The 25,536-nt window shown below is 41.1% G+C and overlaps 1 protein-coding gene across 1 annotated transcript in view; it reads left to right on the forward strand.

Moving 5' to 3' along the window:
* Nucleotides 1-5,291: 5,291 nt before the first annotated feature.
* Nucleotides 5,292-25,536, forward strand: part of LOC126425220 (activating transcription factor 3) — a 522,996-nt gene continuing 502,751 nt past the window's right edge. Inside the window, exon 1 of the mRNA XM_050088176.1 lies at nt 5,292-6,008. The gene's annotated coding sequence lies outside the window, so the exon portion shown is untranslated. The remainder of the gene's footprint in view (nt 6,009-25,536) is intronic.

Below are 25,536 nucleotides of genomic sequence, written 5' to 3' on the forward strand. Positions count from 1 at the left end.
CCACATCTGCCTCTCGAAATGTCTTACAATTTAAGACCTGGTTCCTAAATCTCTGTCTTACCATTATGTAATCCATCTGAAACCTGTCAGTATCTCCAGGCTTCTTCCATGTATACAACCTCCTTTTATGATTCTTGAACCAAGTGTTAGTTACGATTAAGTTGTGCTCTGTGCAGAATTCTACCAGACGGCTTCCTCTTTGATTTCTTACCCCCAATCCATATTCACCTACTACGTTTCCTTCTCTCCCTTTTCCTACTACCGAATTCCAGTCACCCATGACTATTAAATTTTCGTCTCCCTTCACTATCTGAATAATTTCTTTTATTTCATCATACATTTCTTTGTCATCTGCAGAGCTAGTTGGCATATAAACTTGTACTACTGTAGTAGGCGTGGGCTTCGTGTCTATCTTGGCCACTACAATGCGTTCGCTATGCTGTTTGTAGTAGCTGACCCGTACTGCTATTTTCTTATTCATTATTAAACCTACTCCACTATTACCCCTATTTGATTTTGTATTTATAACCCTGTATTCACCTGACCAAAAGTCTTGTTCCTCCTGCCACCGAACTTCACTAATTCCCACTATATCTAACTTTAACCGATCCATTTCCCTTTTTAAATTTTCTAACCTACCTGCTCGATTAAGGGATCTGACATTCCACGCTCCGATCCGTAGAGTGCCAGTTTTCTTTCTCCTGATAACGACGTCTACTTCAGTAGTCCCCGCCCGGAGATCCGAATGGGGGACTATTTTACCTCCGGAATATTTTACCCAAGAGGACGCCATCATCGTTTAACCATACAGTAAAGCTGCATGCCCTCGGGAAAAATTACGGCTGTAGTTACCCCTTGCTTTCAGCCGTTCGCAGTACCAGCACAGCAAGGCCGTTTTGGTTGATGTTACAAGGCCAGATTAGTCAATCATCCAGACTGTTGCCCCTGCAACTACTGAAAAGGCTGCTGCCCCTCTTCAGGAACCACAGGTTTGTCTGGCCTCTCAACAGATACCCCTCTGTTGCGGTTGCACCTACGGTACGGCCATCTGTATCGCTGAGGCACGCAAGCCTCCCCACCAACGGCAAGGTGTATGGTTCTTGGGGGGGGGGGGGGGGGGGGAAGGTTATAAGACCACTGAACTACAGTTATTAATTTATGATACAAATTGTATCATTAATTGTATCATTTCTAAACACAATCATCTAAAAATCAGAATGTAATTGCAGGATCGTGTAGTTTTTAGTTCCAGGGAGACAGCAACACGTTGCGAACAGTTCCTGAAAATTTCATAGCATTAGCGCATGTACCTTTTGAGAAAAGGCTTTTAATAACGTAAAAAATATAAAACAGAGAAACTGAAGTTCAAAGATTTTCTTCTCCTACTTCTTCATGTAAAAAGCTTAGCTCAGTTTTAAAATCCTCCATACTGATACTCCTCATCCTCCAGGCTTCTCTTCTCTCCTCTTCGAATCTGCCTGGCCTGTATTTGCAGGTAAGACACTGACCTTTTAGCTTTCTTGATCCTGCTTTTCGTCTAAACGGACCAAGATATATACCAACTCTCTGCAGCACTTCTGTCATTATTTCCACTATTGCATCATAGAGGCCTATTTTGAGTACTTAAAGTCCACAGAATGTCCTTTTTGAGCACCTAATCCAAATTAAATTACTGAGGCTTTCATTTGCATTTTGTGTCTTTCCGTGAAGCCACTTCCTCAATGAATCAGGATTTGCAAGAAACCTGAATGTGGGCTTAATTACATTCATAACAGGTTCTGGTAATGAGTGTTTATGTGAATACGTCTCACTTCTGTTGCTAAACTTACACCAATCGTATTTCGTACACATATTGTGCATTTGTGTATGGTCAGTGGATAGTTTGTGGAAAAAAAATTGCCCACACAGCACGTCTCATTGCCTCTAAATTATGTGTGTTTTTCCTGATAGCTCTCCCATGAAATAACCGAAGAGAATCAATTTATTTCAGAGTAGCCTACCTTTTCCTCCTAGTGGTTTTCCAACCTCAAGTACTTCACCTTTCTTCTCTTTCAGCAAGCGACGAAGCCTACCACCAAGCCTCTTTTGGATGTGGCCAACGCGTTCCAAATTTCCTGTTGTTTTATTGTACGGATTTTTATCTGTCACAGCTTTGAACGAAGAGGAGTCCCCAAGGTATTTAGTATATATAACACCATACTGAGCCTCAGATCACAACGGCAGCAGCCTCTATGCCCCCACTTGAGCCACCATAATTTTTCGAGTAGGCCACTGCATGTTTTTCTTGCCACAGTTCCTCACTGTCTTCATTGTTGGACATTTTCTTCGTTGCACACTGGTGGCAGTATTCTACATCTAAAACTTTACCTGAGTCAATACCAATACATCTATACAGAGATATGTGACCCCTTTTCATTCAGGTCCCATCCGCAGATACACACAGGTTAGTAACATTTGTAGGAGATTCACTGTCATTAATATCTACCGCAGGATCTATTTCTTTTTGGTTTATTTCCACCAATTCCTCCACTGCTTTCCTCATGGAAACTTTGGAAGTAATGCATACAGCATCAGACATTTCTTTATTTACTTTTCAAACCTTGCACAAGATGGAGACATGTTCAGAAAACCACACAATAAATTGCCTCTGTCCCTGCCCTGTCCAAGGCATCTCAGAGAATATGCTAATCTAAAATTGATTTCATAGGTACCAGTGTCAATTATTTTAGAGGAGGAAAATGAAAATTCATAGCCACACGAATTACAAATTAATTTAAAATCACAAGCTATCCCCACTCTTCTTTCTTCAACAACAATTATGCATTCCGTATTTTTACAGCTAACACATGAACATGAAAACTTTATAGCCTGGCAGAGAAGCTCTAAGTCAATAAGTCTGAATCGAGTGGAATCCATATCAACATCATTCACGCTCCTGTACAATTCTCCTCTCCCAAGTTTGATGCTGAAGCTAAGAGCTTATGTTCTTCATTTCGAGCTGCTTCCTATTTTTTGTTGGTAAACCGATTTCCATGAAACCTCCGTTTCCTAAACACAGTTTTTCCACCACCCATTATGCATAAATCTTGACTTCCACGTAAAGGTTTGCGAATTCAGCTTTCCAACTACTAATATGTTAATAAACCACATGCAAGAAAGTTTTCAGACAAAGATATAGATGTCAGCTAGAGATATAGATGTCAGCCAGAGATATCGAAAGAAAATGTTCTTCACACACAAAAATTCCGCAGAAGCAAGCAGTTTCCCACATGTCGGAAAAGGCGGGAGTGACCGCCAGGGCAGAGTTAATCAGCTTAACAATTTAAAGTCATCTCTAAAGCTGCTATCACGATAAAATTCACACACAACATAGATTAAACTGTATAGATCGAGAAAATAATATTTTTGAAAAATCGATTTTTTGGACCAAAATCGATTACATCCCTCCTAACTTCGTCTACTAAGTGATCTCCAAGTTTGATGTTAAGTTTCTCGCTGTTCTCATTTGTGCTGCGTCTCATTACTTTTGTCTTTTTCCGGATTACTCTCAGTCCGTATTCTTGACTCATTCTTCATCCCCTCCCAATGATCCTGTAATTCTTCTTCGCATTCAATGAGGATGGCAATGTAATCAGCGAATCTTGTCATTGATATTCATTCACCCTGATTGTTAATGCCACCTCTGAACCTTCTTTTTATTAGCATCATTTCTTCTTCGATGTACAGATTGAACAGTATGAACAAAAGACTACATTCCTGTCTTTCGCCCTTCTCTACTCAAGCACTTCGTTTTTGATCTCACAGTTTTATCGTTCCCTCTTGACTTTTGTACATATCGTACATTACCCGCCTTTCCTATAGCTTACTTCCGTCTTTTTCAGAATATCGAACAATTTGCTCACATTACATTGTCGAATGCTTTTTCTCGGTAGACGAATGCTATGAACATGTTTTTTCTTTTCCAGCCTTGCTTCCACTATCAAACGCAACGTGAGAACTGCCTCTGTGGTGCCTTTACCTTTCCTAAAGCCAAACTGATGGTCCCCAATTTTCTTTTCCATTCTTCTGTATATTATTCTTGTCAGCAACTTGGACGCATGTGCTGTTAAGCTGACTGTGCAATGGTTTTCGCTCTTACCCGCCCCAGCTACGTACGGAATAGTGTGGATGATATTGTCCAGAAAGTCGGATTTTGCGTCGCCCGTCTGATAGATTCTACAGAAGTATTTGAATTGTTCTTTGGTCGCAACTTCTCCCCAATGACTTTAGAAATTCCGATGGAATGTTACGTATCCGTTCTACCACATTTGAACTCAGGTCGTCCAAGGCTCTTTCAAATTTCAACTCATTGATGGTGAATCGGCGATTTTCCAGAATCATTTTTCTTTAGTTCTGCCACACGTTCGTCAGTAACTGATGTGCTAAGGTGCCCTGGTCGGTCGTCGTCTTCAACGTCTTCTCGACCCTCTTTGGAACCACTCATGAATTCTTGTCTTCCCATAGTAGATTCACCAAAACTCCAGCCAACATTTGGAGTACGGTGCAGCACTTTCTTCTATTTTTCGAGCAAAATTTAGTGCAAATTCTTTGACCGAGCTGTTTCGAAAGTAAAAACTCTCCAAGCACTCGAAAACACGTGTAATCTTTTCGACTGCCAACAATAAAAATAAACGTTCAAAACAGCTGAAAACGCAAACGTCCGTCAGGTATACGTGTACCAGAAAGTTGGAAATCCAGGCGAAATTACAAAAGAAATTCCTTACTTTTTAATCACACTTTGCATGTTATGAAGAAAGTCGAAGCGCCTTAGTGCGTAAAATTCCCTTGTAAAACGGAGCTTCCGCATCCTGTGGTTTGTTGAGGAGTCAAGCCTGACGTATGCTTGCTCATGAAAGGCGTGCGGCCGTGAGCGCTCACACACACACACACACACACACACACACACACACGTACACAGGGGCGCTGGTGCGAATACAGCCGCAGCGCAGCAGCACAACAGAGCAGTTCTTCGCGCGCCAAGTCTCCGGGCGTTAGTGTGTTGTCTCCTCATCCCTCCCTCCCCCCCCCCCCCCCCGCCCATCCTAGACACGGATACAGTCCTGCAGGCTACACACAGCCGCCCGCCGACGCCGCCACGGCCTCCAAGCGCGCTCCACCCCCACCACGCCGTCTCCGGATTACATCATTGCACGCCGGGCGGCCAATGGGCGCGCTCGGAGTGACGTTATGCGGCTATTTTTAGCCGGTATATAAGACCCGGTTCGGGCACGCGCGTGCCCCGTTCGCGCCAGTCCGCCTCTCCGTACACGTCGCTCCGACAGAGAGGAAAAACAAGCGAGGATCGCGCGTCGCGCCGAGGCTGCTGTGTGTTTACCGTCGGCCGCGTTTGTTTACGAGTGAGCGTGTTTTCGCACCGTTCCCGCACCGCACCCGCGGTGCCAAACACCCCCTTGCTCCGCGCCTGGAATGATGCCTGCCTGCCCCTGCGCCGCCGGGTTCCATTGTTGCTGCCAGTGCTGCTTCCGCAACCGACGCCGACGCATCGACAGGCGACCCTAGCCTACCGCCGCCATTTTCGGGAGGTCGCCCAGTTGTGCCACAACAGCCCGCCTCCCTCCGTAGCACGCACTTCCGCTACCTCTCCCACCCCAGTAACCCCTCCCCCACTCTCTAGCCCCCTACCCTTCCGACACAGTGCCTAAGCGTGCGCGACGCCTGACGTCTCGAGGCGTCGCCCGTTGTTGCCGTCGCTAGCTGTCCATTACCGACCGCTTGCTGCCAGCGCCTACGCGAAGACAACAGGTGGTCGGAGAGAGACACTGGGACACCTTACCCTAGCCTTACCGCGTTCCTCCTGTGCATTCCTGACGGCCTGGACTGAGTTGGTTGTGTGGACTTCTTGCGGTTCCAGTCCGACCACGGCCCTATCCGGCTAATTCGACAATCGCGCCAACAATCGGACTATAGCGACGACCGCTGTTTCGTGCTCAGCTGCGTACAAATAAAAGGTGAGTACACACAGTGTTTTTCGTCTCTCTTTCTTCCGTTCTCTCGCTCTTTGTCAGACACTCTTTCTGTATTTCACTCTCTCATTATACATCTACTTCTCTCATTTTCCTGTCCAACTCTCTTGATTTTTTGTTGTTGCTGTTATTATTGGTGTGATTAAAACTACATTCAGATAAATTTATAGCGAAAGTTCCCCTTGTTAATAATCCGATCGAGTAAAATATAATTAAAGCACAGATAAACTGCCGTAGGTAGCGTATTATTTGATTAAAATAGTGACGAGCAGTATTTTAAACCTCTGAATTTTAATTACAACGGCCACTGTGTCACAAGCAAACGAAGCTTTCTACTTGATAATTTTTGGATTTCTAATTTTAATTTGGTATATGCCACGATATTGTGACGTCCTCGTCAGAATGTTGCGATGCATATTTTTCAGACGTATTTCATTTTTAATATCATTGTCAGTGATCTGAATATATTACAGCTACAAACATTTGTATGTGATTAAATTTAAAAAAAACGTACGTCTGTAAAAGTTGGATTAGGAGCATGTACTACTTGTTAATTTGTCTAATAGTTTGGATTTGTGGTTAATATTTCTTTGACATTACAGTAATTGCATTGGCGCTGTCGTCAGTCCCCTACGTTGATAACTGGTCCGTATTTGAGGAACGTATACCATCACAATATTTTACTCAAATTCAAAGTTTCTTGCAAATTCACCGGTCATACGAACCGGCATATCAGACGGATGTAAAAAAATAACGACCAACAGATGTTTGCAAGTGTAATGTCAAATTTTTTTCTTTCAGAACAGTGATGCGCCTTGAGCACCAACAGTGAAACTTGTCTATCGTAAATACGCTTCGCAATTTTCAATCACCCAAGTGCGGATGTAAACTAACGTAGTGTATGTTAACACGCAGCCAATTTTCATGCAGCCAGAACGGCATGATTTTCATTTTTTACTACAATGTCATCGTGTACATTTCAAGAACATTGTAAACCTAAATAGGTTGTCAATATTTTGACAATATACGGATATTTTTCTCTCCAAATTTTACTGTACACATAATATATTTTACATGACCAGTGATGTTTTTTTAATAAAATTGTGTTTCGATCTTTTTGAGGTCTACTTTTTGTCAAAATTATCTGAGTCAAATCTATTATGCATTCTACTTCAGCATTTCCTAATTTCTAAAACGAGAATTTCATTATTATCTTTTGTAAGAAAATTCACCTTTGACATTTCAAAAATAAAGCTACATGTGTACGTTAGACGATGTTACATTTGTAGCACGTGGCGTATCAAGTCAGTAAGTCCAATTCTGGGCATATTAACCCTCGAACACTAAACGAAGGAAAATTTTACATTGTTATTAAATCATCGTAATTTTTACTACACCTTGTTTTATTCAAATAAAGTCATAATTCATAGTTTAAACACTAGTAAATTACGATGATAAGGTCTCCAGTGGTATGTCACATACAAAATAAGTAAAAAAAAAAGTCCTGTTTTACACCACATATTGACAATACCACATTGGCGGATACCACGAGTTGGTACCAGCAACGATCGTAAATTTTTGGTACTCTAGGGTTATGGTACGGTATGGCTTCAGAAGGGGCTGAATGTTTGTCAACACGGCCTGTTCGATATGCACTCATGGCGCCAGATTGCCTCCTAGCGCTTAGACCTGATTTCCCGTACATGATACGAAGGCTGAACCATTTACTAGCGACATGCCGTCCCAACTCGCTACCTCCTTATTGCCTGTTGGATGTCTGACACGTTTAGAAGTTGAAACACCACTTTTAAGAACCACAGTCACCGTTTTTTTGCGGTACATTTGCGTCAGCTTATCACCGTCTAAGAAATGTCACCTACATCAGTGAAAACATTAAGCATTTTTCTATCTGTAAATGTCAGATGGTGCAGGAATGACCACGTATGGACACAAAACAGGATACAACATTATCGCCGTTCCTGGTTGCTTAATTTGTTCAACATCGCCTTTCCGATTGTACAGGATATTTTCTTATTGAACAGTATTGTATTATTACTCGGAGTGCTTTTCATCTGGTCACAGCGTAGTAGTGAAATTTCGTGAAGTACAGATGTAGCATTGCTTAGACGCATTCTTTAAAAGCAATAGTACTAGACTTCTTTGACAAGGTATGCTTCCTTTGCCTTTGCTAGTTTGCTTGTTATACTTTGTTTGCTCTGTCCGTCTTGCGTTATTTCGCTTCTAATCCAGCAATATTCCTGTACTACATTTATTACTTGCTCCCCTATTTTGATGTTAAGTTTATATTTTACGTCTTCTCCTCCTCATTAATTCTGTCTTTAATTGGTTTACTCTCAGTCCATATTCAGTAGTCATTAAACTGTTGGTTCCAAAGAGATCCTGTATTGGGATGGCAGAGTCGTCTTTCACCGTGGATTTTAATCAAATACTTTTCTTTTATTTCTTCAATTAAGCTTTTATTTCTTGGCAGGGCATTCAATGATTGTAATGAAAGTGTGAGTAAAGGGGTTGTCAAATAATAGTAGAAATAAAAAGTAAAGCATTGCTACATAAGTCTACGGCTGTATAGTTTCAGGTGTCGCTAAGACAAACTTAATGCATTTTTAATCCAAATTTGCCGTTCCGTACTTGTGCCTACCCCTTAAGTTTTTATTGTACTGTTTGTTTTTATGTTCTGCGAAGGAGCACCTTGGTGTCGTATTTTGACTTGTTGGATTGGTTGAATCGCGTTTTCCGTGCAACGTCGTACTCTGTAAATCGGTAACTATCCCAGCTGATTGCGTATTCATAGCGAGTTCATGGTACATCGGTGGAACAGAGAATACTGCTGCAAGTGTGCGAGCTACGACCTCTGTTACAACAGAAAATATCCCCCACCTGCTACGCAACTGCGTAGATGCGCCATTACAGTTCGCTCTAAGCACGCAACATTTTCTACATATTTTTTGTTCGTTTGTAATGCAAACAACCGTTTAAACAGAACAGAGGCGTACTTCTGCATTCAGCAGTAACGAACAGGACGTGCGAGAATGCTCTGGATGCCGCACCTAATTGAATCGACCTTGCGGAAACCGCACCCAAGAATTTGAGATTTTCTCCTTTCGGCGTGCGCAATGTGGCCTTAGGCCTTAACGAAAGGATTTTCGGATACTTACGTCAGTGTCTTCCGAAATATTGCAACCTTTTGTTTTGGGCATTGTGTCTTACGTTCACTTCATATGAAATTGCAAATTATTCCGTATTTATTCAAGAAACATCTGTAAGAATCCTAAAAAAAAAACGCTATCGAGTTCCCGTTACTGCTCATGATCGAGACCATCTATGCAGTTTGCATAATAACTTTCCTTCAGATTTTTGAATTTATTGAATCTGCCTTAAAACTGCAGAAACGTGGTAGTTTTTGCTAACAGGGCAGTTTCTAACCGACACACCTGTGACGCCAAATTGATGTTTCCCATTTACCAAATATTCTTAGCAGGCACCGATTTTGAAGTCTTATACTATCTTGTTCCGTACCTTATTATACGATCGCAGAACATGTCGCAACATTAAATATGAAACAGAAGAGTAACAATTATAATAACAATAATGCTGATATTTTGTTGTTGTACTCTTTAGTCTGAAGTCTGAAATCACGAAACAATTGAAGCTAATCTACGCCGGGCAAATCTCTTCGCCTCTCCATAACGACTGCCCTTACGCACAATAATATCACTTCGAACGGATAGAACAAAACAGTCACGAACCGAGGACATCTGTAATATATATATATATGAACGGTTGTGCACACAAGACAGATTGATTGTATATTAAAAGGAAAACCGTGAACTTCATCATCAATGTGAAGAAAAAAATATCGAACACTTTCAGCAAGAGGCGACTAAAATTTTACGACCACAATACGAGAATGAACAGTTACAATTAGAACAGTAGTCATCAATTGAAGACATAAAGCCTATGAATTAGTCTATGATCATATTTTGGCATTTATTTTACAGGTCCGTCTTGATAACACAAACTTGTACACTTCATACTGGTGTCAGCTACGGCCATCTTCAGAGCATAAAATATATTCTGATGTTGGCATCAACGTCAATCATACATGTAGGTACAAAGTAACATTCGCTGTCAACGAATCTCGTGAACAACTGGCCTAAAGAAACTGATGGAAATTCTCTGGTAAATGGCATCGCAGTGGATTTTAGACAGGACAGAAACAAATTAAAAACTGATACATTACCTTCAGTTTACACACAAACCAAATACTAGATTTAGAAGAGACGTCTACAAAATGCAGGAAATTATTTTTTTTTGGGGGGGGGGGAGGGGGGGGCTTCAGTTAGGAGAGGAAACATATCAGTTATTTGTTTTAACTTATTATACTCTTTCACTACCAAAATTTTTTTAAGCTGAATGATTTTGAAAATTGAGGAAGTGGCCCATGGTTTCATATGAACATAGGATTTTCAGAGTCAAATTTTTAATTTTAGAATGACTTTATCAGGATGGCAATTATGGAAAAAGTTTAACAAATCAGTACCAAAAGGCATTTATTCTTCTGACAATGAAGAACATGGAATATCCCACACACGTCTTCTACATTTGACAATGGCTTTGAGATATCACACAGAAATGTTTTCTACATTCTATGAAGTTTTTGGGGCATATACGTCCGCCTAACGCACAAATTATGTACAAACCGGCAGAATTACTGAGTATATAGTACTGTTTAAAAACAGTGCCTATGATGTATGAGAAAACAGAATTAGTTACTTCAGACATTCTTCGAATGGAGGAGGTGGTAATTGCAAGTACTCACAAATTATGTACGTTACTTGCTTGGAAAAAATTCAGTCATGGTTCGCTGACGTTAATGGGAACGATAATATTTTGTAATTTCACAACCAATTGTAATGATAAACCCAGCAGTGACGTCGGATGTTGAAGCGACCCGTTATAAACGGTCCAAGGCTGTAAACATCTTCTGACGGGCAGGTGGAATGGTACCTGTATTCTCTTCCTCTTCACTTTCTTCTGATGGCCTTTCTCGCACCTCGTTCTCAGCTTTTGGCACATCCGATTCCACAGAAGCACATACGGCAACATCGTCGTCTACGCTAATGAATTCTTCGAAACTAATCCCAGGGTTCGCAACGCCCTGCGGAACTGTCCATTCATCAGGTGAAGCGGCACCTTCTAACTCGTGGACATCTTCAGTGTTGCTATGTCTCCAAGCTCTGTTAAAGCACTTCCCTATACGGTGTGGCGATACTGAGTTCCAGGCCGCTGCGATGGATTTTTTTTTTGCGTCAAGCAGATTCCAATTTGGAGTTGCACTATTGTTTGCAGCAGCACGAATTGCAGCTCTTACAAGTCGCTTTCGATAAGCTCTCTTTATGAGTGAGATTATGCCTTGGTCCAAAGGCTGAAGGCGGCTTGAGGCGTTGGGTGGAAAAAACTGAACCTTTATGTTGGACAGGTTCAGATCATGAACGTTATGGGCAGTACATCTGTCCAATGTAAGAAGAACATGTCTATTTTGAGCAACCATTCGACTGTTGAAACGAAGAAGCCACTTGCGAAATGATGTGCCATCGATCCAAGCTTTCTTGTGGTAAGAGTAGGAGCAAGGTAAAGTGTCCATATTTATGTTTTTAAAACAACGTGGTTTCTCGGATTTACCGATAACGCAGGGACGAAACCTCTCACTGCCGGCAGTATTACAGCACAGTACAACTATCACGCGTTGTTTGCTTCGTGCTCCACCGTCACACTTATCATCTTTTATCCCCAGGGTGTGATTTGGAAAAAGATTGTAGAAAAATCCAGTTTCATCCATGTTAAACACATCACACGAGGCATACTTTTCCTTCCTCAGTTGAATTCATGCAACCAGCTGTTCGCACTTTCTTCATCAACTTTATTTGGTTCACCACAAATCTGTACAAATGAAATTGAATGTTTCTTTTGGAACCGATACAACCAATCAGCAGAACAACGGAAGTCTTCGATGCCCATATCTTTAGCAATATCATTTGCTTTTGACTGAATCACAGGGCCAGTTAAAGGTATGTTAGATGCACGCATATGACTGAACCATTCTAGCAGTAATGTCTCGATGTCTTCATACTTGGCGGTACGAAGTCGTTCAGATTTGTTTCCAGAACCTGATGCCGCAGCATTAAAATTTTTTTCTCCATTCTTAATAATCGTAGATAAAGTAGATTTAGGTATTCCAAACTGCTCTGCAATTGCTGTTTTCTTGGTACCACGGTCCACTGCATCTAGAATCTTAAGCTTTAACTGCACATTTAGAGCTGTCTGTTTCCTCTTTGCCATTTTCGCGTGCTATGGTGCAGGTTGTAACTGTAGTTTATATTCAGTATTCCAACTCTATACGGCTACCACTAACAGAACACCTGTCAAATCCGGCACTGAGTACGCTCCTAAATGCTGCTGCACACATTATTGAATGTCTTACAATGTACAGCATAATCCGATAATCGCGGCTACCGACCTACAATACGTTAAAAACGAGTCAACAATAAGTATAATTAGCTTTGTAAATACATTTCCTACATTCATTTCGGAAAAAAATTACGCTTTGGAATAATCTAAGGTCGGAAGTTTGTGTTACAGTGAAATATAATTACTCCCGGAACTGAAACAGAGTTCGTAATTCGCCTTAACCGAAATTCGTGTTAACCGATAAAACATACCATAAGAACTAATGTATTCCTGGTGGGACCAATATTTTTTTCGCGTTAACCGCCCGAGTTCGTGCTAACGAGGTTATACTGTATATACATTCAATCCATGGTCCATAGATTTTTTTCTCCAGGTTTCGAAATCATTTCGCTACATTAGATAGATGTGAGAGGTAGACTCACGAAGTGTATTACGTTAATGGCGCATAGGTATCCCATCAACCACGTAACACTTAATGGCGGAGTATTGTTTACTTTTATCACAATCATTTTTTATGACACAATCATAACAGGTTTCGGTGTATTACGGTCATTTGGTGATGCATCTTGACGTCGCCGCAACATATAAAAATTGGTGGGTATTCCCTCATTGCTCAGAAGTACTTCATTTCATAATCTGAATGGTTAACACTGCCATTGTACTCCCTTAAGCGGCCTTCCCTGGGCTTTACTTCGGATAAGTGACGCATAGAAAACAGTACTGCTTTGTAATATCAGTCTGCGAGGTTACCGAGGGAGAGTGAATTACCATTGCAGAAAAAGCATATAGTAATTTTATTACTAGCAATCCTGGATCGTTCCCATGTGGCGTTAGGAAACCAACACACAAGAACTGACATTTCCTGACACCGACAATGACATTGCCACATATGAGAACGGCATCTCCCTACCACAAAATTAGTTAGATAGTTCCACGGACGATTTTCACGAGGCGAATGTTTTCTGGCTGCAGTGTCTATGGCTGCTTCGTTGTCATTTACGCAATACCAAATAAAACGGTGACTTATATTTAATTAAAATGAACGTGTTAGTCTTTCTCACTATTTGTGTTGCAAGTGAAATAAAAAAATTATTTGTTTTTAATTTGCGGTAAGTTCCTATGTGATCAAACTGCTGAGGTCATCGGTCTCTAGGCTTACACACTACTTAATCTAACTTAAACGCTGACACACACACACACACACACACACACACACACACACACACACACACACACACACATGCCCGAGGAAGTTCTCGAACCTCCGACGGAGGGAGCGCGCGGACCGTGGCAACGTGCCCAAGACCGCGCGGCTAAACAAGGTAAATTTGTTTGTTGTTAAACTAGTGTGATAATCAGTATTTAATTCAGTATTTGTCAAAGGAAGAAAAACGTTGTGCGAAAGAAATGACTGAGTAAATGATCAAAGTCACTGGCAACTATAGTAACGAGTTAATAAATGTCAGTTTTTTTGTGGATGTTACTGTTCTCCTCATATTACGATGGATTATTTATGACAAATTTCATCAGAGAATAGACTTATTGTGATGCTGCAGTTATAACATGCAATGCGTTGAGGGAGCACCTACATTTGTTGAATCAGTACCTTTTTACTAACCTATGAGAACATTGTAAATAGCAAGGTTTCTTCAGCCTCAATAAACGTTTCGTACTTTTTGCATAATTTTCAGGAAAGGAAATGTGTTTTGTATTTAGTAACTTAAGGCGATTAAGTGCCCTTTAAATGGTTTTTGAGTAATGCCAAATTATCCACTTTGTTGCAATAAGTGCTTCTCTCGTCATTACAGAGTCGTAATTACAACAGATTTTAAAAACAAGTACGGTCAGATTATAAATTGTTCTCCCTCACATGTTGGTTATCAGATGTATCTCAGTGAGGTGAAAAATTTCTCGTAGCTGGATTTTAGTGTCGGGAATATGGCTATTAGGCGTGTAGTTCAATGTGTAATAAAAATTATATCGCATGTATCTGGTAATAGTATGGCTCAGGACTCGCTCTTAGATGCAGTTTGGAAAGTGACGCACAAGAAATAGCTTACTACAGAAAAATCTGTGCTACTGCGTCAACTGGAGAAAAAATCGGTATAATCAGGCACAGCAACCTGTCCGAATTAATAAAGTACCGTTTACATACATGTCTTGCTCTGGAAGAAGTCTCTGAACTAGGTGGTACACGCTTGTCAGTGAAATCGTTCTTGTCTCCCTTGTGAAACTCACATGCTGCGTTCTGCACAAAGATGTAGGCGGAAGGGAATCCATAGCTGTAGATTACCTTCATAAGTAATTCACGGCATGAATTGTTTCTATGACTCGCCAGTGGTAACAGGCAAAGCAGTGTGCGATCGATAGAGAAACAGTCTAAAACTACTTGCTCTATACTGGGTTTTGCGAAGTGCAATGGAGCATCGTGTAGGAAAAATATTTTCTTTTAAGTGTTTGGTGACGTCCTTCGTCTTTTCCTATCTCGTGCTAATCTCTCCGTCTCTACGTAATTCTTTTTAAATTTATTTTTTTTGGATCTTCAGTCTCCTGATCGGTTTGATGCGGCGCGCCATGAATTTCACTCCTGGGCCAACTTCTTCATCTCACAGGAGCTCTTGCACCCAAGATCCTCCATTATTTGCTGTATCTATGCCAGCCGATTCCGCGGAGAACATCCTCATTCTTTATCTTATTACCCCACCTAATTTTCAACATCTTCCCGTACCACCGCAACTTTCTGTTACTCCTCTTTACTTTCCTCTTTTTTTATTTGATTATCAGTCCACATTCTGTAGTCATTAAACTCTTCACTCCATTCAACACGCCCTGTGATTCTTCTTCCCTTTCATCGAGGATAGCAATGTTATCAGTGAATCATATCGTTGATATCCTTTCACCCTAAAATTTAATCCCACTTTTGAACTTTTCGTGTATTTCCGTCATTGCTTTTTTGAAGTATAAAGTGAAAGAGTAATTCCGTTTCTTAACACTTTTTAATGGAAGCACTTCATTCTTGGTCGCCCATACTTATTATTCCCTCTTGGTTCTTGTAGAGCTTGTATAAGCCCATTACCCGTCTTTCCCTGTAGCATATATTTTTCTCAGAATTTCGAATGTCTCGCACTATTTTGAATTTTCGAACGAATTTTCCAGGTCGACAACTGCTGTGAAAGTGTTTGGGTTTTTCTTGAGCCTTGCTTCCGTAAGCCGCACTAGCCATCATCTACAACGTCCTCAATTTTCTTTCCCGTTCTCCTGTGTGCAGTTCTTGACAACAATTTTGATGCATGGGATGTTAAACTGATTGTGCGTTAATTCTCGCACTTAACTGCTCTCGCGAACTTCGAGACTGTGTGGAAAATATTATTCGGGAAGTCTGATGGTGTGTCTCCAGACTCATAGATTCTACACACCGACTCGAATAGTGCCTCGGTTGCCATTTGTGCCAACGATTTCAGACATTCCGAAGAAATATTTTCTATCCTTCCTGCATTATTTGACTGCCAGTCTCCGAAAGCTCTGTTAAACTCTATGCAAGTGCTGTATCATATTTTCTGTGTAACGTGTCTGCACCTGCAGCTTTGCAGTCCACGTCCGCCACCCACGTGTACTGCAGTTGATGTCCGTATAGCTTGACCCTTCTGGCTGGGGTCAATCATAGACTCCATTCCTCACCAACTCTTTTTAGTGCTTCTTCAGTCCTTACTATATTTGTTCACTTAATTTTTAACGTTCTTCGATAGCACCAGGTTTCAAAATGGTTCAAATGGCTTTGAGCCGGCCGGCTACCAGGTTCCAGATGTTCCTAATTTCTAATGATCCACACATGGGCGTCCACAGGAACTTATCCAAGAGGGGACAAGATTCTAAAGTTGATACTTTTATATAAGTGATTCAGTGAGTCTCAGAACGTTTTGTGCCCCAAGAACTTTAGTTAGCAGGAAGAATATAAAACGTATCAAAAATTTTGGCAGTTATCCACTCATCATATGTTTGAAGAATCTTTTCATATCTAAAAAGTAAGCACATTCCATAAGTACCTCTTTTTATATTACATCCACCGGTTTACGAAATAAAGGTCGACAATTTTTGCGTCAGTAATGTTATCTGAATAGAATTTTAAAAAAATCTGAAACAGAAAAAGGAATCAGATCCGTTGAGAAATCCTCTTGGATATCACCAAAAATAACCAGCAAAAAATGTCCTATCGATACTCCTCTAAGTGCAGAAACAACACTGACATCATCTCTCATCATGGCAGCAAGTTCATTTCGTTATTTTCAGGAGTTTTATATTTTTTAATATTGATTGTCACTCTAAAAGTTCAACAAATGTTTCTAAAGAAAATTTCTTATATCCAAGATAGCTTTCAAAACTATTTTTTACTGGAAATGGAGAGCGTATTGTAAATTCGACACAGGTTTGACAAAAATAAAATTTCAAACAAGTTTATCACAAGAAAAATATAGACAGCTGAAATGCACGCTGCGTATATTTGACGTGCGGCAAACTTGTTTGTAACTTTATTTTTGACAAATCTGTTCTGGAATGTGCAATATACTCTACACTAAAATGTTAACGTGGAACGAGTAACGAACGCACGGTGGAACATGACGAACAACCAAAAAAGGTTTTGAAGATCTGAAGATGACAGTACTACCTGTCGAAAAAAAAATAGCTTTGAACGCGGTCATGGGTATAAAAGATTTGTTTAAGTACATACAAGTCACTCCTTTTAATATCTCGTTATGAGAAGCTTCAATCAATAAAATGTGTTTTGATGGATATATTTTTGTACTGTTTGGCCACGATGTAACCCAGGGCCAGTATCCGACCAGATAAACGTGAGAGCTGTTCCAAATCGATCCTCCAATATACCGGTAGAACCGACACTTTAACGTCCTGGGACTGAATCAATGCAGTCCTCGTCTCCTCAGTATCGATACATTGTGGCGCAGTCATGTCGGATCAACTGCACAGTTGGTAACACGTTGCCTGCATGTTGCACTCTGTTGTATTTCGGTAATGTTCTGGAAAGGCCCGCATCGCATCCCCCATGGCTGGGGGGCCGCGCCGAATCCGGTGTGGGTTACCTGGGACATCCAGACAGCCGAGCTTGCTTAAGACACGCAGTGTTTCCCCGTTGCACTCGCCACTGCTGCATCTGCTGTTTAATCACATCGCAGCCACTCATTTCTAGAAAAGTGTGAGTATTATGATGCGAGTCCGAGGAGCCCGATGTAGCGTCCTCGTTGCTAATGATAAATGGGTGGAAGGTGGCCAAAGGGATCTGTCGTCGTAGCAATCAGATTAGTTGACACAAGTGCACTTTAAATAAAGGAATTAACAACGTGGGGCATCCGTGGCTGGCTATAACCAGAGGTCCGTTTATGTACACTGAGTGTAGCTATCAACAGCACCAACTAGCGACACGGAACTAACCTCGAACTAGAAGACTAGGTCAAAATTTCTGGAGATACTTTAGGGGGAAAACGATCTTGTAAGCTATACAAAATTAGTAATCAACAGTCTAGATCGGAATGGTTATTTTATTTAAAAGCAGCTAGGGCAGTTTCAGCGATTGAGGTCTCCTGACTGTTGTCAACTTCAGCTGATGGTACTATTCTGTAGATGTTCCAAGAGTAGGCAATGGTAAATAACATTACCATTACGATCTGGACTGTTTTTCACTAATCTGTATAGAAGAACAGTTCCCAGCTGCCCGCCGCTTACAACGTCGTCCTGGCGGTCTTCATCGGTTGGCAGCCTGGAGGTTGTTCATTGGTCAGGTCATCGTATGGGTGGAGATGTTCAAAGCCTAAATTATTTAGGCAATGCCATCCTCAACTGTAGAATGTTGTCTTGGTATCTGACTTCAAGACGGGAAATTCTAAGAAAAATAAACACGCTACAATTACTCTACTAAACACCTACAAATAGTACAAATTATAAATCGGGTTTTCTAAATTGTGCCACTGACTCCATAAATTGTACCACCCTTATCCCTCTGTTTTGTTTTACGAATTAGTTTTTCTGGTGACTTCCGCGCAACTGATTTTCTGGATTTCTTCTTTCTTTCCCCCCTCCGCTGCTTCGATAGGCCTTGGAGATTTAGTTTCGGCGACGATGTATCTTGGATGGATACCTTCAGTCCACGTTCTGCTTGCTCATAGCTTCTTCTGCAGTGGTGCTACGGAACAGTCCGTTTCATTTTCCAATATCGAAGTTTCTTTACGGCGGACATGCTTCAAGCGAAAACCATCGTTTCAAATGTAAGAAAATGCTCTTCATTTCGTTTTCAACTTCGCAGGAAAACGCTTTTCCCCGGTCAAAAATTTTAGTATCTCAGTTTGAATTTTCGTTTTTATTTTAAGCATGCGGCTTAACTGGTACCTGAGGCACTTTTGATATATGTGCACATTCATTTAATCCGTGATCGCCATTTTAGATAGACTGTTACAGCCAAATGCAGTACATTTGCGACCCACTTTCCTTAAGCCTTTCTATCGCCATTGTTTAGTTCAAAATAGATATTTAATTACTAAATTATGATAAAGAAAACATTATAAAGTTCCCCTCACCACTTCTGAACGTAATGCTGCATTAAGAATGCCAAACGAATTTTTTTAAAGCTCACTATACGAGCAAGTTTCTCAAAGTGTGACGCTACAGTATCGAACACCAACAACGGTAGATTTTAGGCAAAGTCGCCACTGTCCTTGCTATAAACGAACCACAACGAATACAAATACATTAATGTCCGAAAACTGAGATTATTTCATGTATATTCGCCCATAAATGAATCATTATGTTACCACTTACTTTATAACGGTAATTCTCTTCACCACGTACTCTAAAATGTAGAGGAAAACTGCAACGAAATCAGCGCTGTCTTCAGTTGATATGTTCAACACACAGAGTTTATAGTTGGCAGCATAGCTCCGAGAAGCAAGCAGTCCGCGCTGACCTCACTAAATACCTGTACGATTTTCACAGTAGTGGTACAAATGAAATGTGTGGCTAAGACCTGCAATCTTTTTCGTTGACGCCACATTGGGCGACTTGCGTATCGGTGGGCATGAACTGGTGATGTGGACAACACAACACCCAGTCCCCGAACGGAGATGTCCCACCTGGCCGAGAATAAAATCCGGGACCCTCGCATGGCATTCTGCCACGCTGGCCACTTTTCTATATCCAATTTTTTTCGATACTGTTCGTTGCATTTGTTCGGGGCGGACATCCTACGACACCAGTTCAAGTTTATCGTTGACCCGTTCTTTCCGTTTTTTATTACATAGGTGAGCTCACCCTCTGACCTAACACGCTTTATTATTTTTTATTTTTTTTTTACGTCTCATGTTTGTTTGTTTGTCACCACAGAATACAAAATAATGCCACGTATTACAAAACTTTCAGTAGTGCAGAACAAAGACATAAACTGTATCGTGGCCAGAATGTAACTCATATTCAGTCATGTGTCTATGAACATTCATAATCGTGTGACGTCACGCCAAGGCTTCGGGCTCCCCCTTCCGGTAATGAGCGTCGCCCAGGTGAAGATTCAATCCGGCGAAGGAGAATTCCCGAGCCGCGCGGAGGACAATCGCCAGCTTGTGTGTCTGTTGTCCTTCCGTGCCGCAGCTATAAAATGTTTCCTCCGGGGAGGATTCGAATATGACGTGTGTATCTTCGTTTGGTTGCCGTCTTTGTTATCAGTTGCTACACGATATTGACAGGGTCCATTTCAGCCCGTAACAGTGAAGAGTTTCTTTGTGAAGTGATTTACACGGCAGCTGTAGCGACGGAGCGGATCGTGAGGAGAATTTACCCAGTGTCTAGTACGGAAGCGACAAGCGACAGGAGTAACTTTCAATAAAACAAGAAGAGCGGCAGTAAATTCTCCGTTGGACCTTAACGAAAAAAAAGGAGAGAAACCCATTTTTGGAAAAGGTTTTTGCTGACATGGGCATTGTGAACTAACGCGGTATGTCGTAATCAATTACCCGTTTTGTACATTTCATTTTTACGAACCAGGCTTTTGAGCGAACACCGTTAGATCCGATTATCTGATATGAACAAATTTCTGGCTTCTCTGTATCACTGGATTACATACTGCAGTCAGCCAAAAAATCATTCAGAACTCTCATTTTCCTAAATTTATAATTCATAGGCTGTGGCATCGAAATATTTCAGTTTCGCAATTATCTTTACTTTATTACGGCCTAGGCTGGAGAAAATTGGTTCAGGACGCGTTAAATTATCGTATAACATGGAAAGTCGCGTGTTTAAATTCTAATTAAAACGTGCTCTAACACGCACCCATGAAACATAGTACTCGTGTTATGTGCCAACTGCACTTACCGGTTGTTCCTGCTCTTCGTAGTCCAGTTGATGAATGTTTTTCTATGTAATGACCTATGTTCATCTCGCTAGCTTATTTATTAACAGCCTGTTTTAATTTTTATTTTCAGAATCTCGTTATCGTACGGAGGATAGTTTTCTGTTATTTCTTGCACTTTTTATCGTCTATGAATTTCGGAACAATCTTTTTCCGTGCGGAAATATCACTTATATAGAAGCTAGAATGTGTAAAACACATGCCAGAGTTTAAAAAATAGATTTTTCCCGACAGATCCATGAACTATAGATTTTGTATAAAGCCGTAGAAATAATTATAGACAAACAACATTACCACCCACAAAATTTTAATTTCTTTATTACTATGTATTTCTGAAGTTCTGCTGTATCGATAAGTGACACTTCTGTGACTGGTTTATTTCTCAGTGAAACATATAGTCACGAAAGCAGCCTGTAAAAGATATTTATCCACGAACCGAAGGAGGTTGTTCGGAGTTATAGTAGTATTCCAGATCAGCCACAGTCCAAACCTGTAAGACAATTTTGCTATGAGAATCTAAACGGCAAAGAGTGAACGACGGATAATTAATTTTTAATCTCCTTTCAAGCACTGAGAGCATATACTGCTTTTATTCACGAAATTACGGTGCCTTTTCTTGCAAGTGTTCTGTTTTTGTGCATAAAGTCTTTCTTACATTTTGCTTGACACATCCATCCCACACTCCACTGATCAGGCAGGTTGTTCTTCGTTGGCTGACAATAGCTACTTTTATTATTTTATCCGCCGTCCGTAATTCTGGAGAGACAATTTATCCAATTATATCCACATGCGTTACCTTCCCGTTACGTTTCAAATCATGATATTTCGTCTACATCTACATAGATACTCTGCAAGCCACCGTACGGTGTGTGGCGAAGGGCACCCTGTACTACTTTTTATCATTTCCTCTTCTGTTCAATTCGCAAATACAGAGAGCGAAAAACGGCTGTCTGTACTCCTCCATATGAGCCCTAATTTCTCGTATCTTGTCTTCGTGGTCCTAACGCGCAATGTATGTTGGTGGCACCCATTTGTGTTCCCGAAGCATCTCCGTAACACGTGTTGTTCGGAGCTACCGGTAACAAATCTAGTAGCCCACCTCTGAATTGTTTCGATGTTTTCCGTCAGTCCGACCTGCTAGGAATCCCAAATACTCGACTAGTACTCAAGAACAGGTCGCATAGGCGTCCTATGTGCTGCCGATCCCAAATTCTCCCAATAAAACCGAAGTCGACCATTTGCCCTCTCTACCATAGTTTAGACATGCTCCTTGCACCCCACATCGCTTTGCAACGTTACGCCCAGACATTTAAACGACTTGACTGTGTCAATCAGGACACTAGTAATACCGTATCCAAATGTTACAAGTTTGATCTTCATACTCGTCGGCATTAACCTACATTTTTCCACATTTCGGGCTACCTGTCATTCAGCATACCAACTGAAAATTTTGTGTAAGTCATTTTGTCTCTTCCTGCAGTCACTCAACTTCCAACACCTTAGCGTACACCATGGCATCATTAGCAAACAAACAACGACAGTTCGATACACACCCTGCGCGCAAGATCATTTACGTACAGGGTGTTCAAAAAGTCTCTCCGCAGTGCCGTATGATCGTTGGCCGCGCGTGCCGTATGATTTTTCGCCTGCCTGGGTTACTTCCCTTCAAGTGGACTCTCCTCACATTCCACTGTTTCGTTTATCACAGACAGCGTCAGTAGTGTCCTTGGTGTGTGTCGTTACGTGTTGACGTGAACGTTTAGTTCCTCTGCTCGTTTGTTTCGTTTTTGTCACTGTTAAAATATTAACCATTATAGAACGTGTGTTTTTAGTCGAACAAGTGTTCAAAGCTGGCGGTAAATGCACAGTTTCAGTGCGTCAAACATTTAATTCAGTTTTCCCGGAGAGAATACTCCCACATCGCGATACTGCGCGAGATTTGATTAACAAATTTCGAAGTGCGGGTTCAGTGACAGATGCAACTTAAAGTGGTCGTCCTAGCGTTTTGTCTGAGGATAAACTACTCGATGTTTCCGATAAAATGTCCACGAGTCCGAAGAAGTCAGTAAGAAAACTTGCCCAGGAAATCGATGTTAGTGTCGGAACCGCCCACACAGCTGTGAGGAAAAAATCAGAACTTTTCCCGTACTAAGTGACAGTCGTGCAAGAACTGAAAAATACTGATCATGGCAAGAGACTGCATTATTGTCAATGGTTCAAAAATTTCGTTCTACAAAATGGAAGGGATATTCTCAATGAAACGTTTTTCACTGATGAGGCGTTGTTTCATTTATCGGGGTACATGAACTCGCAAAATTCTCGTATGTGGAGTACTGCGAATCCATTGCGTATTTATGAGGAACCACTTCGTTCTGTGAAAACAGGAGTTTGGATTGCAATTTCTAGACTTCGGATTGTGGGTCCCATATTTTTCAACGAAACAATAAACGGACAACGAGACTGCGGTGATATTCTGTGTCCATTCACAGGAGAGCTTGTGTTAAGTGAAATACTCAACGGTTATTTTCAGCAAGATGGTGCAACCGCGCATACGGCTCGCGTTTCAATGTCACTGCTTGCTGATGTTTTTGGTGATCAAAGGGACTTTGGCCTCCACGATCGCCTGACCTAACACCACCTAACTTTTTCTTCTGGGGTGCAGCGAATGCAACTGTCTATAAAAACCGACCAAAATCCATCGACGAATTGAAAACTGCAGTATCCACTTTCACTGCTTCTGTTACAGAAGAAATGTTACAGCTTGTGTTTGGAAACATGATTAGACGAATTGAATTGTGTATTCAATAACAGGGGGGGGGGGGGGGGGAGGGGACACTTTCAACATTTAATGTGAAAATTTGTCACTAAAAATGAATATTCAATAAATTAATAACTTGTATTTCACTGAGTTTCATTTCGGTATACTCACTTCGGCATACGGCACGCGCGGCTAACAATCATACGGCACTGCGGAGAGACTTTTTGAACATCCCGTCTATAGGGAACAACAGCGGTGCGTCACACTTCCCTGGGGCCCTCCTGACGATTCCTTTGTTCTATTTTCCTTCTCTTGTTTAACTGCCTACACCAATGGAAAAAATCTCGTACTAACATTTGTATTCCCTGTTCATTTTCTGCTAATGCTATAGTGATGACACTGTAATTAGTAAAAAGAGCATTTTAATTGTCTTACAAAGTGTCGCATATGTTCTTTTTTCCATCAAAGTTCTGTTACACAGTGTTTGAACATGCCTCGCACGTTTCCGCTCCTTGCTACTGACGCGGAAAACACATGATGTATGCGGATGCTTAAAATCGTTTTGGATTGTATATAGAAGGGATACGTTGTTAGCAAAAGTCTTATGTTCGTTTGTTCAAAATCTTAAATCTCCAACAGTTCTTCATCGATTCCTTGAATTTTTGACGTGCGTGTTCTTCGATACCTACTGGGACGCCATATGGTACATATATTACATACATGACAAATAAGTATGTAACTACTGTATTGTATATACCATATGGCGCTCCAGTATTCGAATGCAACGTTGGAATCATCCCGCTGCACGGAAGCGCCCGCGCGCACACGGCCATTCGGGCGAATGTTACGACTCAGCGATTTGGTTGGGAAACACTGCAACATCCTCTGTCAACCTGGGTGTTTTACGTCCTTGGCGACCTGGAGAAAGACCAGCTCGGACGTCGGTTTCGGTCACACGAGGAATTACAAGAGTGGGCGTGGTTGTGGACTCGTCAGCGGCCGACCGCATCCTACGAGACAGGAACTGATCTCGTCTCCCAGTGGGATAACCGTGTTAACGCGTGTCGCAGCTACTTTTGGATGGAAACATTCCATAGTCCTGTTGTTGCGAGTGTCGGGTTTTCATCTTTCTGCCCTTCATAGTAAGAAACGACTAATTTTGATTTTCCTCTATATTTAATAGTTTAAATTTCTTAAATTACAGTTAAGTTTGGGTATTTACCAACCACGGTTCCGTTTTTTAATAATTGTCTAGTTTATATTTCCACCTTCTTCATTAAGTTTAAGGGTTGTGATTCCAGTGTTCGATGCTGGTAATAAAAAAAGCTACTTGTTACCACTGTGAATAATTTTTTAGTCATATAAACGTAAAGTTTTGTGAGCGTGTTTCTTAACACCAGTGCAACAGTTTTGCGACTTGACAAACGTGTCCATGTTGTAGCTAAGCGTGGGCTAATGCCTTTTATGGTTCACTCAGTTCACACCTTCGTGGTGGTGCCAAATACAGAGTTCCCGTTTTGTTTCGAATTTTTGTAATTGTTAGAAAACATCATCCGAATGATGTATGTAAATTTTCTGTTCATGATACGTCAGATTACTTTTGATCCGCGTAAGTAAGGTGTTCAGATATTTGCGTTCACAATTTCTCGAACTATATCACTCTTTCGGTTTTTTGCCTTGAAGGATAACAATTGCGAAAAATAAACACTTACCACTCTCTTTATCATTGTCACACGGTCTGTATTAATATTAAGGATGATTACAAAACGACAAGACGGTGTAGGATCTGCGTGTTCGACGCCGAGCGATGTCAACCGGTTCGTGTTTTATTCTTTATACATTCTTTTTTTTTACCTGCGAAA

The sequence above is a fragment of the Schistocerca serialis genome, chromosome 10 (assembly GCF_023864345.2).
Source record: "Schistocerca serialis cubense isolate TAMUIC-IGC-003099 chromosome 10, iqSchSeri2.2, whole genome shotgun sequence".
Classification (NCBI taxonomy): domain Eukaryota; kingdom Metazoa; phylum Arthropoda; class Insecta; order Orthoptera; family Acrididae; genus Schistocerca; species Schistocerca serialis.